The sequence below is a fragment of the Spermophilus citellus genome, assembly GCF_964194105.1.
Source record: "Spermophilus citellus genome assembly, chromosome: 3".
In the NCBI taxonomy this organism is placed as follows: Eukaryota; Metazoa; Chordata; class Mammalia; order Rodentia; family Sciuridae; genus Spermophilus; species Spermophilus citellus.
The window spans coordinates 90,205,631-90,216,903 of NC_138184.1; positions in this window are offsets into that span (position 1 = coordinate 90,205,631).

An 11,273-nucleotide genomic window follows, 5' to 3' on the forward strand; every position below is an offset into this window, starting at 1 on the left:
GATATCATGAAAATCAAAGGGGGATCAGTAAAGGAAAGGGACCAGGGGTGGGAGGAGGGAGGGGAAATGCTGGGAGGGATGTTGGTCACATTATATTGTTATATTGTGTGTGCGTATAGGTACAAATATGTAACAACAAATCCCATCATTATGTATAATAATAATAATACACCAATAAAAAATGTGGAAAGAGGCCTGGTGTGGTGGCACATGCCTGTAATCCCAGCGGCTCGGGAGTCTGAGACAGGAAGATCATGAGTGCAAAGCCAGCCTCAGCAAAGGAAGGGTACTAAGAAACTCAGTGAGACCCTGTCTCAAATAAAATACAAAATAGGGCTGGGGATGTGGCTCAGTGGTTGAGTGCCCCTGAGATCAATCTCTGGTACCCCTCCACAAAAAAATGTGAAAAGAAAAAAAATCATAAAAAATAGAAATCGCTATACTTTCCACTCAATTTTTATGTGAACCTAAAAAGAAAGAAAGAATAGAAGGTGTTACTAGATAAAAGAAGAGGGAGATGCAGTTAATGAAGAGGAAACAGCACATGCAAATATCCTGAGACAGGTGGCTGCAAGCAAAGCAAGTAAAAAGGACAATAAAAGGCAGGGTATGGGTTTTTGTCCCTCAGGTCCAAACCCAAGCTCCTGTACTGGGCTTTGTGATGCACTCAAACTACATTTCTGCTTCTCCAGATGTTCTTTGTTAACTGCACAGTGGAAAGTGCTAGAGAGACTCAGCTATGCTGAGCACATAGGAAAAGGTTTTCTATCACTGTCCTCTAAGCAGCACCTCTCCACCCTGGCAGCTGTGCTTCCTTCCTGCAGCAGCGGAATGGAGCTTGCAAAACTAGCCTCATCACGCCAATCCTTTCCCCTGAGACTCCAGGACCCACCAGAGGCCCCACAGGGGGCCCTCTAAGCTCAGGGACATGAGCACCAGCTGAGCAGAACTCCCTCCTTGGAGTTTGAGTTCCAGCGACATGAGGCCCCTGCTCCAGGTTTCTAAGGTTAAATTACACCAGCTCTTGTTCTGTGGCCCCTGTGCTTAATGGTGAGACCTGCTTCCTGCAGGTGCTACCTGTGATATCTTGAAGTACTCTCTTACCCTTTCAGTTACCTCAGTTTATGCCTAGGTAGCAAAGCCTTATATCACCTCCATTAAATAACTGGTGTAATCAGGTATTTAATGGCACACCCCTGTAATCCCAGAGACTCTGAAGGCTCAGACAGGAGAATCACAAGTTCAAGGCCAATGTCAACAACTTAGGCCCTGTCTCAAAAAATAAAAAGGGGGGCTGGGGATATAGCTCAGTTGGTACAATGCTTGTCTTGTGTGCATAAGGCCCTGGGTTCAATCCCCAGCACCAGAAGAAAGAAAGAGAGAGAGAGAAAGAGAGGAGAGAGAAAGGTCTGGGGATGTAGCTAAGTGGTAGGAGCACCCTTGAATTCAATCTCCAGTTCCCCCCAAAACATACAAATAAAAGACTGTTGTAGTTTCTTTTTTTAAACTGATGCAGTCTCTGTCTCCTTCCTGAACGTTGATTAATACAAACAAAGCATGTGGTGGCCACACTTGTAATCCCAGCAACTTGTGGCGAGGTTGAGACAGGAGGATCTCAAGTTTGAGACCAGCCTCACCAACTTATTCAGATCTTGTCTCAAAATAAAAAATAAAGGGCTGGGGTTGTGGCTCAGCAGTAGAGCACTCGCCTAGCACATGTGAGGCCCCAGGTTCGATCCTTAGCACCACATAAAAATAAATAATTAAAGATATTGTGTCCAACTAAAGAAATAAATATTAAAAATTTTTTAAAAATAAGGCTGGGGATGTGGCTCAAGCGGTAGTACGCTCGCCTGGCATTCGAGTGGCGCTGGATTCGATCCTCAACACCACATACAAATAAAATAAAGATATTGTGTCCACCAAAAACTAAAAAATAAATATTAAAAAATTCTCTCTCTCTCTCTCTCTCTCTCTCTCTCTCTCTCTCTCTCTCTCAAAAAAAAAAAATTAAAAAATAAAAAGGACTGGGATATAGCTCTGTGTAAAGTGCCCTAGGTTCAAACCCTAGTACCAAGAAAAAGTTAGCAGTAAGGAAAAGGTTGCAAAAGTATTTGAAGGCCATCCTCAAAGAGCCTTCTATTCTCAAGATGTTGAGTTTGGACTTTATTCCATAAACTATGGGGAACTCAGAAACCTCCTGTGCAGAAAACCATCACACTTGCACGTGCATGCTAGAAGGTCACTCTCGAAGCCATGGAGTGGCGCAGAGGGCTCTGAGAGCTGTACTGCAGGAGACGGGGTGTGGCTCAGCACAAGGACCTGGGTTCCAGCCCCAGTAGGGCAGGGGAGAAGGACTGGGCCCCAGATATGAAGGCCAGAAAGGCCAAGAGAAGGTAAGAACTTGAACCAGAGCAGAAATGTTGAACAATAAAAGATGACTAAGTTCAAGAAATATTTAGGAGGTAAAGGCAGGAAAGAAAAAAAAAAACGGCGACTTATTGAATAGCAATACTGGAGAGAGAGGAATCCAGGGTGATACCTCAGTTTCTGGCTTGGGTTCTACCCTAGATAATGATGCAATAAGTTGAAACTATGTTCCCAAGAAGAGAAGCAAGTATAAAGAGAAAGTTAATGACTTTGGCTTCAGGTGCAGAGAATGGTTTCCTTATCTACTGCCATGTAACCAGCTACCCCAAAATGTAAAGGTTAAGCACAACAACCACTTTGTAATTTCTTATGATGTTGCAAACTAGGCTGGGCTTACTTAGCTAAGCAAATGTTGCTAATAGTTATTTGTTGGATGACTATAACTAGCTGATGGGTCAACCATGGGCTGGGCTCAGCTGGGATGTTGGAGTAGCTGATTATCTCACTCTTAGACCTGCCCATGTGGTCTCTCCAGTAGCCGTTCCATGGTTCTTATGTGACAGCTAAGAGATCTCAAGCATATGAAAACAGAAGATGCTAGTCTTTTTAAAATATTAGGTTTACACTTGACAAAGTGATGCTTTATGTTGGTTAACAAGGCTGACTCAAGCCAGGTGTGGTGGCACATGACTGTAATCCCAGAGACTTTGGAGGCCGAGGCAAGAGGATTACAAGTTTGAGCCCAGCCTCAGCAGCAACTCATCGAGACCCTAATCAATTTAGTGAGACCCTGTCTCAAAAAAAAAAAAAAACAGAGGGCTGGAGAGGTGGCTCAGTGGTAAAGCGCCCCTGGGTTAAGTCCTCAATACCTAAATAAATAAATAAATAAATAAATAAATAAATAAAATAAAATAAAAATAAATTGCTGAAGCTGGCCTGGAACATGCAATCCTTCTACCTTAGTCTCCAAAGTCAGTGGTATTATGGGCATGCCTCACTGAACCCGGCTTCTTTTTATATTTTTTACTTTGAAACAGGGTCTCACTAAGCTTCCCAGGCTGTCCTTGAATTTGTGATCCTTCTGCTTCAGCCTCCCAAGTAGCTGGGATTATATGCCACTTATCTTATCATAAAGGAATTGAAAGCCTATGGGAAGTCCAATGGCAGTGTTTAGAAAGTGACTGGAATCAACATGCTGAGGTTCCTGGCGGGGGTTACGACAGGGGAGAATAAGAGAGTGTACTAGGAGAGACTGCAGAGACAAGAGCAAGGACCAGGAGCTGACCCTAGAGTTCCCATCTAAGAGGTGAGTGCCTAGTAAGCTTGAGATAGATCAGTCAAGGAGACCAAGTTGAATCTGGGAGAGATTATTTCATGAATGCCAAGGGAGTAAAGTTTCAAGAAATGAGTGGTCTGAAATAGCTAATGCAGCAGAGGATACTGGAATGCGGCTGAAGTATTTATGGTTTTCTTTCAAAATGGTAGACCTCAGAGTAAACACAGTAGCTGTTTCTTTTTTTTTTTTTTTAAATATTTATTTATTTATTTTAGTTCTCAGCGGGCGAACACAACATCTTTGTTTGTATGTGGTGCTGAGGTTCGAACCCGGGCCACACGCATGCCAGGCGAGCGCGCTACCGCTTGAGCCACATCCCCAGCCCCAGTAGCTGTTTCTGACTGTTCAGAATCCATCCTTCTTTCTTCTCATAGAATACCTCCATTTTATCTCCCCCTCTTAAAAGTCCCCTCAAAAGACACCAACCCTCACCCCCACACAGCATCAGAGTTGATGCTTGAAAGCCAGGTTTGGCCAACTGGAATACTCAACTATTGCAAAGCCAAAGTGACTGACTTAGAGTCAGGCTAGGGAGCCTCAATTCCAGGGTTACTTTTTTTTTTAACTGGTGATGGCCCCCAGGGGTGCTCTACCACTGAGCTACATCACCAGTCCTTTTTACTTTTTTTTTTTTTTAATATTTATTTATTTATTTTTAGGTGTAGATGGACACAACACAATGCCTTTATTTTTATGTGGTGCTGAGGATCGAACCCGGGTCCCGCCTGTGCTAGGCGAGCGCTCTACCCTGAGCCACAATCCCAGCCCCTTTACTTTTTATTTTGAGACAGGGTCTCACTAAGTTCCCCAGGCTGGCCTTAAACTTGCAATCCTCCTGCCTCAGCCTCCTTCTTCCTGCCTCAGTCTCCTGAGTCGCTGGGATTACAGGCATGCACCACTGCACCCAGCTTGAGTCACTTGACTTTAAGTATGTCAGGTACCTAAGAATCATCACTTGTTTCTTAACATGGAGGTTCACATAGAAAGCACATTTATAGTCATTATCCCACGGGGTCATCACTGTAACTATCTTCTCAAAGGAACTATTCTAGCTTGTGTATGGAACAGTTCTGAAATCAGGGGGATTGACAGGGTGGGAAGAGAGTTTGTGCTTGAACTTTTCACCCTATGTATAGATCAACATAAAAATATTTTTCATGTTTTTATAATGGAAGACTTGCTATTCACTTTTGTAAACTTTCCCTTAAAAGCACTACATTTAAAATTTTGAATTATTATGATTATTATTTTTGGTACCAGGGATTGAACCCAGGGGTGCTTATCCACTAAGCCACATCCCAGCTCTTTTTATTTTTTATTTAGAGAGAGGGCCTCGCTGAGTTGCTTAGGGTCTCACTAAGTTGCTGAGGCTTGCTTTGAACTCATGATCCTCCTGCCTTAGCCTTCGAGCTGCTGGGATTATAGGCATGCACCACCACACCTGGCCCAAATTATTTTTCAAAAGTACTGTCAAGGGGCTGAGATTGTGGCTCAGTGGTAGAGCGTTCTTCTAGCACATGCAAGGCCCTGGGTTCGATCCTCAGCACCACATAAAAATAAATAAATAAAATAAAGGTATTAAAAAAAATACTGCCGGGGCTGGGATTGTGGCTCAAGCAGTAGCGCACTCGCCTGGCATGCGTGCAGCCCGGGTTCGATCCTCAGCACCACATACGAACAAAGATGTTGTGTCCGCAGAAAACTAAATAAATAAATAAATATTTTTTAAAAAAATACTGTCACTATCTGGGCACGGTGGCTCATGCCTGTAATCCCAGTGGCTCCGGAGGTTGACACAGGAGGATCATGGGTTTAAAGCCAGCCTCAGCAATGGTGAGGCACTAGGCAACTCAGTGAGACCCTGTCTCTACATAAAATACAAAATAGGGCTGGGGATGTGGCTCAGTGGTTGAGTGCCCCTGAGGGTTCAATCCCCAATACCAAGAAAAAAAAATACTGTCATTAAGTATTGTGTTTTGTCCCCCACAAATTTACATGTTGAAATCGTGACTCCTACTACCTCAGAATGTGACCTTATTTGGAGATAGGATCTTTATAAATATAATCAAATTAATCTATTCTAATGATTAGAGTGGGCCCTAATCCAACATGACTATGTCCTTATGAAAAAGAGAAACTGGCTAGGTGCAGTGGTGCACACCTGTAATCCTAGTGGCTAGGGAGGCTGAGGCAGGAGGACTATAAGTTTGAGGCCAGTCTAAGCAATTTATATAGGTTCTCATCAGTTTAGCAAGACCCTCTCTCAAAATAACAAATAAAAAGAATGAGGTATGGATCAGTGTTAAGAGTGCTCTAGGAGTTTAATCCCCAATACTCCCCCAACATACATACAAAATAATAATAATAATAGGAACCTGGCAGGGTGGTGCCATCTGTAAACCCACCTATTTGAGAGGCTAAGACAAGAGGATTTCGAGTTAGAGGCCAACCTGAGCATCATAGTGAGAACCTGTCCCCCCCAAAAAATAATAATAGAAATAAAAGTAAAATAAAGGTGGGGAACGGGGCTGGGGTTGTGGCTCACTGGTAGAGCACTAGCCTTGCATGCGTGAGGTGCTAGGTTCGATCCTCAGCACCATATAAGTTCATAACCCACTTGAATCAAATGTATGGAAGATGATATGTCATGAGCTTTGTAATGTTTTGAACAACCAATAAAAAAATAAAAAAATAAAATAAAATAAAAATAAAAGTATTGTATCCAACTACAACTAAAAATAAATATTTTATTATTTTTTTTTTTTTTTTTTTTTTTTTTTTTTTTTTTTTTTAAAGAGAGAGTGAGAGAGAAGAGGGGGGGAGAGAGAGAGAGAGAGAGAATTTTTAATATTTATTTTTTAGTTCTCGGCGGACACAACATCTTTGTTGGTATGTGGTGCTGAGGATCGAACCCGGGCCGCACGCATGCCAGGCCAGCGCGCTACCACTTGAGCCACATCCCCAGCCCAAAAAAATAAATATTTTAAAAAAAGAATAAATAAATACATAAAATAAAGGTATTGTGTCCAACTCCAACTAAAAATATTTTTAAAATAAATAAAAGGGGGTGAAATTTGGAGACAGAGAGAATGCTATGTGGAAAAGCTGGCAAATATTGGGGTGACCCTTTTTTCCCCCTAATATCAGGTTTTGAACCCAGGGACACTACCACATCCCCAGCCCGTTTTAATGTTTGAAACAGGATCTTGCTAAATTGCCTAGGGCCTTGTTAAATTGTCCAGGCTAGCCTTGAACTTGTGATCTTCCTATCTCAGCCTCCAGAGCCTCTGGGATAACAGGCGTGCACTTTCTTCCTCAGCCCTCTCAGGGAACCACCCCTGCCAAAACCTTGATATTGGACTTCTAGCCTCCAGGTGAAAAGTTGGCTGTGTAAGCCATCCGGTTTGTGATACTTTGTTACAGCAACCTTAGCAAACTATTGTAACTATTAAGAAAACTTCCTAGGACTGGGGATATAGCTCAGTTGGTAGAGTGTTTTCTCACATGCATGAGGCTCTGGGTTGGATCCCTAGCACCACAGGCCTGTGCCACTGTACCTGGATAAGATGATAGTTTTTAAAACTCAAAGGATGGGCTGGAGGTGTGGCTCAAGCAGTAGTGCGCTTGCCTGGCATGCGTGCAGCCCGGGTTCGATCCTCAGCACCACATACCAACAAAGATGTTGTGTCCACCGAGAACTAAAAAATAAATAAATAAATATTAAAAATTCTCTCTCTCTCTCTCTCTTTAAAAAAAAAAAATAAATAAAACTCAAAGGACTTGGGCTGGGGTTGTAGCTCAGTGGTAGAGCTCTTGCCTTGCATTTGTGAGGCCCTGGGTTCATTCCCCAGCACAACATAAAAATAAACAAATAAAAATTATATATATATCTCAAAGGACTTCCCAATGAATTGCATAACTGGTTTATAATATAATATGTGTGTGTGTGTGTATGCATGTGTGTGTTGCTGAGGAACAAACTCAGGGCCGTGTGCATGCCAGGCAAGTGTTCTACAAAGGAGCTACATCCCAGCCCATATCTTTTTTTTTTCCCCACTTTTTTTTAAGTTCTAGGGATTGAACTCAGGGGCATTTGACCACTGAGCCACGTCCGCAACCCTATTTTATATTTTATTTAACAACAGGGTCTCACTGAGTTGCTTAGCTCCTTGCTTTTGCTGAGGCTGGCTTTGAACTCAGGATCCTCCTGCCTCAGCCTCCGGAGCTGCTGGGATTACAGGTATGCTCCACCGTGCACAGTCATATCTTTTTGTAAAGAGAGAACGTGGAGAGAAAAGAAGCTATAGCCATTTGACAGATAAGAAAAAAAAACTTATCTTTTTAAAAAATATTTTTTAGTTGTTGATGGACTTTTATTTTCACTTATTTGTATGTGGTGCTGAGAATCAACCCCAGTGCCTCAAGCATGCTAGGCAACCCCAACCCAAGAAAAAAAGGCTTATCAAACATAAAATGTTACTTGGAGAATACTTCATCTGACACCAATTTTTAAGCCCTGGAAACCATATTTTCTGTTCATTTTCTACATGTCCAATGACAAGAGAAACCTGACTACAGAAACTTCTCTTACAGGGCTACTTAAAAGAAAAGTCTTGGCCACCTTCCTAGGACACCAAGGAAAAGTCTAAGGAAGGAAGTGTTGCTAACTCTAAATTACAACAATCCACTAAGATGTGATTTTGTAACTATTTTTTTTCACTGCTAAATGGCTAAAAATTTCAAATTCCTACATCATATATGCATTATATTCATTTTTATTACTTAATCCTAACAAACCCATGCAGCAGTTTACATTGTTTTAGTTTTAAGTATATTATATACAGCATATGTGTTATTCATATTAGTGTGTGTACATATGGAAAGGGAATTATATATGTGTTTACATGTAAAACATATATGCATATATACGTAATACTCTGCATGTGTGCATGTGTGTGCGTGTGTGAGTATTTACAGTGGAAGAATGGGACGGAGTTAGCTGACCACAGTGGCCACTGGCTGTGAAAGTGGGCCCTCCATATCTGTGGGTTCTACATCCATGGATTCAGCCAACCCAGGATGGAAAATATTGGGAAAACATTGCTGAATCTGTACAGAACACAGATAGATTTTTTGTTCAGGGCATTATTCCCTCAATGATTCAACGTAATCACCACTTTTATAGAATTCACATTGTATTTAATATCATAAAACATCTAGAAAATGACCTAAAGTATGTAAAAGGAATGTACATAGGTTCTATGCAATACTTTTCTATTAAGGACTTGAACAACCATAAATTTTGATATCCTGGGGGAAAGGAGTCTTGTAACCAATCTCCTTGGATACTGAAAAGCAACTCTGTACATATCCCATTTGGCACAGACCTTACAAGAACTTCTCAGCATGGTTGAAAAAGCCTGTAATCCCAGTGGCTCACAAGGCTGAGGCAGGAGGATTGAAAGTTCAAAGCCAGCCTCAGCAATTAAGAGAGGCCCTGTCTCAAAATTTAAAAAAGGGGGCTGGGAATGTGGCTCAGTGTTAAGCACCCTGGGTTCAATCCCTGGGGGGGGCGGGGGGAAATCTTGCAAGAACTGATACTAACACAAAGTATTTAACAATGGCAAATATCTGGAGTAAATATGAACACAAAGATAACACTAGAATAATGAAAGTCATCTTAGCATTTGTGTGATTGCACTGACATAACGTGTCCACCTCAGGAAATAAGGAATCTAATAAATAGACAATCTAGAAATGTGCCACATTATTCCAAGATTCCAAGTCTTAAAGTAGAAACACTTAACTTATGTCACTCTTTGCAATTAGAGTTACTCTTCAGATTTCCCAACCTATCTATCTATCCTTTGCTTAAAACCAGTTAGTGGGGAGTGGGGGCTGGGGTTGTGGCTCAGTGGTAGAGCTTTTGCCTTCCATGTGTGAGGCACTAGGCTCGATCCTCAGCACCACATACATAAATAAATAACAAAAAAGGTATCGTGTTATGTGGAACAACAAAAATAAATAAATAAAATCTAACTTCTTTTTTTTAAATATTTTTTTTAGTTTTTGATGGACCTTTATTTTATTTATTTGTACATGGTGCTGAGAATCGAACTCAGTGCGTCATACATGCTAGGCAAGTGCGCTACCGCTGAGCCACAACCTCAGCTCCATAAATCTAACTTCTTATTAAGCCTCTGTGACAGTTAGGGTCCAGTCAGAAAAACAGAGTTTAAAATAGGAAATTCATGAAACAGGTGCCAGAGGACTAAAAAAGCAAAAAGGGGAACATTGAGGTGACATAAATCACCAGTACAGGAAGCAGCGACCATGTCTCCAAGGCTGCAGAACAAGGTGGGGTGAGCAGAGCTGGTAAAGTGGGAGGGGGAGCCCTGGAGAGCTGGTTCTTCTGCCTCCAAGAAAGGGGTGCCACCAAGTAGCTGCTGGCCCTCCCACGGCCTGCAAAATTCTGGGGCCCAGAATTCTGAGGGGGGTGGTGCTGGCATTCTGGGGGGTGCATGAAGGTTGTTTCTTTTCTTTTCTTTCTTTCTTTTCTTTCTTTTTTCCTTTTTTTTTTTTTTTTAGTACCAGGGATTGAACTCAGGGACACTCAACCACTGAGCCACATCCCAGCCATATTTTGAGGTTATTTAGAGACAGGGTCTCACTGAGTTGCTTAGTGCCTTGCAGTTGCTGAGGCTAGCTTTGAACTCGAAATTCTCCTGTCTCAGCCTACCTAGCCGCTGGGATTACGGGAGTGCGCCGTCATAATTGGCCATGGAGGTTGTTTCTGTGAGTATGGAAAGAACTTGGAGATTGAACTAAATGTCATTGCCAGAGTAGAATGTCACTACATAGGGAGCAGGTAAGGTACAGTAAGGACATGGGAGTGAGCCAAGAGTAAGTCCCTTCTCTGCCAGCCTTTTGTCCTTCCTCCTCCACTCCTAATAACAGAACCAACTCTAGCTGGCAAGAATTATGATTTGTAGCCCAGAGCAGCATTGAGAAAAGTGGATTTTGAGCTGAGATACCAGCAAAGTCTTAAGGACCTAGATGATATAGCCCCTGCTCACCTTCCCAGCCCAATCCCTTTCATTATCCCCCCATTATGAACTCAACTCCAATCATCCTACTGGGCTTCTTTTTATTTCCCAACCACCACTAAGCATTTTTATTTGCTATCCCATCTACCCAGAAGTACCTTTTACTTTGGGTCTTCCTTAAAGCCACCAACTCAAAGAGGACTTCTCTGATTTTACCAACCTAAAAAAATATAACTGGCTCCCTTTACACTTGGTAATATTTCCCATTTTCATTTTTCTCATAACATTTATCACTATTTAAATTACGTTTTGCAGCTGGGTACATGGCACAGGACTGTAATCACAATGATTCTATAGGCTGAGGCAGGAGGACTGCAAGGTCAAAGCCAGCCTCAGCAATGAAGCAAGGCCCTAAGCAAATTAGTGAGACCCTGTCTCAAAATAAAAAGTAAAAAGAGCCAAGGATGTGGCTTAGTGATAAGGTACCAAAGTCCCTGAGTGTTCAATCCCCAGTTCAGCCC